Source organism: Triticum aestivum, chromosome 2D (genome assembly GCF_018294505.1).
Source record: "Triticum aestivum cultivar Chinese Spring chromosome 2D, IWGSC CS RefSeq v2.1, whole genome shotgun sequence".
Lineage (NCBI taxonomy): Eukaryota > Viridiplantae > Streptophyta > Magnoliopsida > Poales > Poaceae > Triticum > Triticum aestivum.
Window position 1 is genome coordinate 527,976,001 of NC_057799.1, and position 6,901 is coordinate 527,982,901.

Below are 6,901 nucleotides of genomic sequence, written 5' to 3' on the forward strand. Positions count from 1 at the left end.
CGACGTAGATCTTGCTGATAAATCGCCGAACGGGCTGCCGCCATGTCACGCTCCTCATCTAACAGGTCAAGAGCTTCCTGCCGTGCCTTCTCGTTATCCGCTTCAACATATGCCGCTACACGAGGCGAGTCATGACGGGTGTCACTAGGAAGAACTGCTTCCGCTCCATAAATCATGAAGAACGGCGTGTAGCCTGTCGATCTATTGGGTGTGGTATTGATGCTCCATAACACTGAAGGTAACTCCTCAACCCAACAACCCGGCGTCCGTTGCAAAGGAACCATAAGCCGGGGTTTGATGCCTCTCAAGATCTCTTGATTGGCCCTCTCCGCTTGACCATTGGACTGGGGGTGAGCCACTGATGACACGTCAAGCCGGATGTGCTCACGTTGACAGAACTCCTTCATGGCACCCTTTGACAGATTGGTACCATTGTCTGTTATAATGCTGTGTGGAAAGCCAAACCGGAAAATCACCTTTTTGATGAATTGAACCGCCATGGCCGCGTCACACTTACTAACTGGCTCTGCTTCTACCCATTTTGTGAACTTATCAACCGCCACCAGAAGGTGGGTCTTCTTGTCCTTGGACCTCTTGAAAGGCCCAACCATATCCAGCCCCCAAGTTGCAAACGGCCAGGTGATTGGAATCATCCTCAATTCTTGAGCTGGTACATGAGCACGCCGTGAGAATTTCTGACAGCCATCACATCTTTTAACCAAGTCCTCGGCATCAGCATGAGCTGTCAACCAATAGAAACCGTGACGAAACGCCTTGGCCACAAAAGATTTTGAACCGGCGTGGTGCCCACAATCTCCTTCGTGGATCTCACGCAAAATTTGACGGCCTTCCTCAGGAGATACACAGCATTGAAACGCCCTTGTCACACTGCAATGATGTAACTCTCCATTGATAATAGTCATGGACTTGGACCGCCGGGTTATCTGTCTGGCCAAAGTTTCATCTCTGGTAACTCGCCGGTTTATATACGCAAGATACGGAACCGTCCAATCCGGGATAACATGTAGAGCTGCCACCAATTGAGCCTCCGGATCAGGAACAGCCAAATCCTCTTCACCAGGGAGCTTGACGGACGGATTATGCAAAATATCCAGGAAGACATTAGATGGAACTGGTTTACGTTGGGAACCCAGGCGGCTTAAAGCGTCTGCTGCTTCATTCTTCCACCGGTCCACATGATCCGCCTGATAACCTTTCAAGTGACCTACAACAATATCCACCTCACGACGATATTCTGCCATTAGTGGGTCCTTGGAATCCCAAGTGCCGGACACTTGTTGAGCCACCAGATCCGAGTCACCGAAGCACTTAACACAGCTGAGATTCAACTCCTTAGCCATCCGAAGACCATGGAGTAAGGCCTCATATTTAGCTGCATTATTAGTGCAAGGGAACATTAAACGGAGAACATAACAAAACTTATCACCTCTGGGGAAGTTAACACGACTCCAGCCCCCGAGCCCTCCAATTGCCTGGACCCATCAAAATGAATAGTCCAATAAGTGTGATCCGGCTTCTCTTCTGGCGCTTGTAATTCTGTCCAATCATTGATGAAATCCACAAGTGCCTGAGATTTGATCGCCGTTCGGGGTATGTATTTCAACCCGTGAGGCCCGAGCTCGATAGCCCACTTAGCAATTCGACCAGTTGCCTCCCTATTCTGGATTATATCCCCCAAAGGAGCAGAGCTGACCACCGTGATGGGATGACCTTGGAAATACTGCTTAAGCTTCCGGCTTGCCATGAAAACCCCATACACCAATTTTTGCCAATGCGGGTACCTCTGCTTGGATTCAATGAGTACCTCACTAATATAGTAAACCGGCCGCTGAACCGGATATTCCTTTCCTGCCTCCTTGCGCTCCACCACAATAGCCACACTAACAGCCCGAGCGTTAGCTGCCACATATAGCAGCAATGGCTCTTTGTCAATTGGAGCAGCAAGAACCGGCGGATTAGCTAGCTGCCGCTTTAAGTCCTCAAATGCTTCATTAGCGGCGTCACTCCAGACGAAGTTATCCGTTTTCTTCAGCATCTGATACAAAGGGATGGCCTTCTCGCCGAGGCGACTGACAAAACGGCTCAACGCGGCAATCCGGCCTGCCAGGCGTTGAACATCATTGATACACTTCGGTTTAGCCAAGGAGGTGATGGCTTTGATTTTTTCCGGATTAGCTTCAATGCCCCTGTTAGACACCAAAAAACCCCAAGAGCTTGCCTGCAGGTACACCAAAGACGCACTTGGCCGGATTAAGCATCATTTTATAAACCCGCAGGTTATCAAAGGTTTCCTTCAAGTCATCAATCAATGTCTCCTTTTTCCTTGATTTCACCACAATATCATCCACATAGGCTTGAACATTGCGGCTGATCTGTTTATGAAGACAATTCTGCACACACCGTTGATAAGTTGCCTGTGCACTCTTGAGCCCAAAGGGCATGGACACATAGCAGAAGGCTCCAAAGGGAGTTATGAAGGCCGTCTTCTCCTGGTCCTTAACTGCCATTTTGATCTGGTGATAACCAGAATATGCATCCAAAAAACTTAACCGCTCACAACCCGCCGTAGCATCAATAATCTGATCAATACGGGGCAGGGCAAAAGGATCTGCTGGACAAGCTTTGTTGAGATTTGTGTAGTCCACACACATACGCCAAGTGCCATTCTTCTTGAGGACCAGCACCGGATTAGCCAACGACTCAGGATGGAATACTTCAACGATAAATCCAGCCGCCAAGAGCCTGGCTACTTCTTCTCCAATAGCTTTGCGTCTTTCTTCATTGAACCGGTGGAGAAACTGCTTGACCGGTTTATACTTAGGATCAACATTGAGAGTGTGCTCAGCGAGTTCTCTCGGTACACCAGGCATGTCAGAAGGCTTCCATGCAAAGATGTCCCGATTCTCACGGATGAACTCGATGAGCGCGCTTTCCTATTTCGGATCCAAGTTAGCGCTGATGCTAAACTGCTTGGACGAATCGCCAGGCACGAAGTCAACAAGTTTAGTCTCATCAGCCGATTTAAACTTCAGGGCCGGATCATGCTCCGTAGTTGGTTTCTTCAACGAAGTCATATCTGCCGGATCAACATTGTCTTTGTAAAACTTCAACTCCTCTGTTGCACAAACCGACTCAGCATAAGCCGCATCACCTTCCTCACACTCCAGAGCAATCTTGCGGCTTCCATGCACGGTTATAGTTCCCTTGTGACCCGGCATCTTGAGCTGTAGATAGACATAACAAGGCCGTGCCATAAACTTAGCATAAGCTGGCCGTCCAAATAGGGCATGATACGGGCTTCTGATTTTCACCACTTCAAAGGTCAAGGTTTCTGATCTCGAGTCATGCTCATCTCCAAAAGCCACCTCCAGAGCTATCTTACCAACAGGATATGCCGACTTACCAGGCACCACACCATGGAACACCGTATTGGACGGTTTAAGATTTTTATCTATTAGCCCCATGCGACGGAAAGTTTCATAATAAAGGATATTGATACTACTCCCTCCATCCATGAGTACCTTAGTGAACTTATAACCTCCCACCTAAGGTGCCACCACCAGAGCCAGATGACCCGGATTGTCAACCCGAGGTGGATGATCGTCTCTACTCCACACAATGGGCTGCTCGGACCAGCGCAAATAATGGGCTACCGCCGGTTCAACGGCATTCACCAGCCTTTTATGAAGCTTCTGATCGCGCTTGTCCAAGCTAGTGGTGAAGACATGATACTGTCCGCTATTCAACTGCTTCGGGTTGCTCTAGTAACCCGACTGCTGCTACTGCTGCTGATTGCCCTGATGATTATAGCCACCTTAGTTACCTTGATTACTTTAATTGTTATGTCCACCCTGATTGCCATGGAACCCTGAACTGGAATTTCCTCCGCCTGAACCGCCTCCTGATCCATGATCATACCGAAAAGAGTCAGAATTTTTGAACTCTTGCATGATGTAACAATCTTTCCAGAGGTGTGTGGATGGTTCCTCCTTCGTCCCATGCTTTGGACAGGGCTGGTTTAACAGATACGACAAACGGTCCGGGTTAGGATTTGGCATTCCATTGTGCCGAGACGGTTTACCCTTACGCCGCTGGCCCTTGTCATGTGTATTAGTGTTAGCCACAAAGTCTAAACCGTGGTCCGCTTTACGCTTGCCGCCGTTTCCATGACCCGCCGGGTTGTGGTGCTGCCCCTTGGCGTTGCCGCTCTTCTTTCCCTTCCCTGTCTTATCGTCGTCAGACTCGGGATCCTTGGTACTATCAGAGTCGACATACTTCACTAGTGCAGCCATGAGGGTTCCCATGTCATTACAATGACGTTTAAGCCATCCCAACTTCAACTTCAATGGTTCAAACCGGCAATTGCCTTCCAATGTTAAAACTGCGGTGTCAGCGTTGATGCGGTCTGATGAATGCAAAATCTCCGTAACCCGGCGCACCCAATGGGTTGTTGACTCTCCTTCCTACTGGACATAGGCAGCTAGGTCCAGAATTGACATGGGTGCTTGCATGTATCCTTGAAATTCTGAATAAACTGGGCTCTCAACTCGGCCCATGACCTGATAGAATTAGCCGGTAAGCTCTTTAGCCAAGTGCGGGCCGTTCCTTCTAGCATCATGGTGAAGTACTTCGCACATGCCGCATCATCCACGTCCAGCATCTCCATGGCCATCTCATAGCTTTCGACCCATGTTTCAGGGGATAAATCGGTGGTGTAATTCGGCACCTTGCGCGGGCCCTTGAAATCTTTGGGCAGGCGCACATTGCACAACACCGGGACAAGACATGGCACTCCCAAGGAACTAGAGGTATCTCCTAGTTCCACCGATGTGGTTGGACGAACCGGAGTAAGCTGACGGGCCTCGTGCTGCGCCGCTAACTCGGCCTCTCTGCGTGCCCGAGCCCGGTCCACCACCTCCTGAGCATCACCGGCACCACCCGCCGGGTTATGGCCACGGGGCGGATCACGGTTCCACGCATTGCTTGATACCGCCGGTTCATCCATATGCCTGCTGTAACTCCGGCTTGGACGGGGAGTGGAATGAACTCGGTCGCGACTATATGAATAAGCCTCCTGTTGAATCAAGGCTGTCTGAAGAAGCTCCTTAACCCGATGCGTCTCGACCGCTGCTGGAGAATCGCCTTCGATCGGGATGGCCGCGAGCCGTGAAGCGGTAGCGACAATGTTGTCCATTGGGTTAGAATAATGACCCGGTGGTGTGGGGACATGAGGTACCACAACGTTGTTCTGACGAGGCGGATCCACCAAACGTGGCTGAACTGGCGCCCTTGCTCCAGGTGCCTCTGCCCGGTTTACCACCGGCAGATTACTGGTTCCTGCTCCTGGGGTGTTAAAGTGATTTCTAGCCTCATAAACCGGCGGCAGGCGAGATCGGTGCCTCCTCTTCAGGACTTCGTTCGACGCACTCTGATCTAGCATAATCCGATAAGCTTGTGCATCCAAAGCAGCCCGCTCCACGGCTATCCTGGTATCCTCAGCTGCTAAGTCGGCTTTTGCCTGGGTGATCTGATCTTTTACTTTCGCGATTTCTGCATTGTGTGTATCCTGATCCGCCGGGTTAACCTCCGCCATCAGCGTTGCCAACATGTCAAACAAATCAGATAAAACCTGAGCCGGCGGTCGCACAGGGCCTCGTGCCCCAGCCGCTGCCACCGCTGCTGATCCGAAAATCAACGCCGCTGCAATCAAAGAGTGGAGCGCTGGTTGTGTGCCGGCCATGAAGATCGCCACCCGGCTTTGCAGATCAGAGGGGTCCGGAATACTGTCGCCATCGGAACAGCCCCAATCCAGCGATCTTGTTACTGATATAACGACTCGGTCTCTCTAGTCGATGACTCGTCGCCGGAATAAACGACAGTCTCACCACCAGATTCCGATCTATCCTCAGATTCCCCTCCATGGATAACTCCCACGAAGGCACGCTTCATGACAGGCTTGACCCGGGCAGATCTCACATGCTGAGCCGTTTCGACGAGGTCGGTGCAGATGTCCGGCTCAAGGCCCGGTTCGCCGATCTTGCTAATGAAAACGTGTATGCTACCAAAGGGGACCCTGTACCCGTACTCGATTGAGCCGGCCTCAGGGCCCCAGCCCGCATCGTCGATGTAGAGCTTGCCACGACGACTCTTGGTCATCTGGCCCACAGCATAACCCTTGAGTCCTTCGAAGTTGCCCTCCAAGAACTTGAAACCATCGTGCGATAGCCCTACGGTGGGCGCCAACTGTCGTGGTTTTGTCACGGCAGATGTCCTAGAGAAAGGACTTAGTCGTGGAGCCATCGCTACGGGTTAGCTTGAAGGGGTTAAAGCGGACAAGGGACGCAAGAGAGTTTTATACTGGTTCGGCCCCTTCGATGAAGGTAAAAGCCTACGTCTAGTTGTGATGGAATTGATGGGGTTTCGATGACCAGGGAGCGAAAACGCTTTGCCTGAGTCTCAAGTTGTTGTCTGTTGTCCCTGAACCACCGCCGGGTCCTCCCCTTATATACATGGGTTGACGCCCGTCGGTTTACAGACTTCGAGGCCGGCTCATAATCGTGTCCGGCTCGGTCTCTGCTACGCATATCTTACAACACAAGTTTACATCTCAATACCGGTTTGTGTCTACATGCCTTAAACCGGCTTTGGGCCCTAGGCCTTCATAAAGCGTCACCGTCTATCTTCATGGGCTTCAGATACAGATGAACTACTTATGAAGTTAACCCGGCCTCTCCTGGCCGGTTTACGCCCACTGGTAATATCCCCAACAGGCCTGTCAAAGGCCTGTCGCATAATTCGGCCCGTTGATGTCTGTACTAAGCTTTCGGCCTCTTAAAGGCCCATGATATCAGTGGGCCAACTAAGGCCCGAGATATGTTTC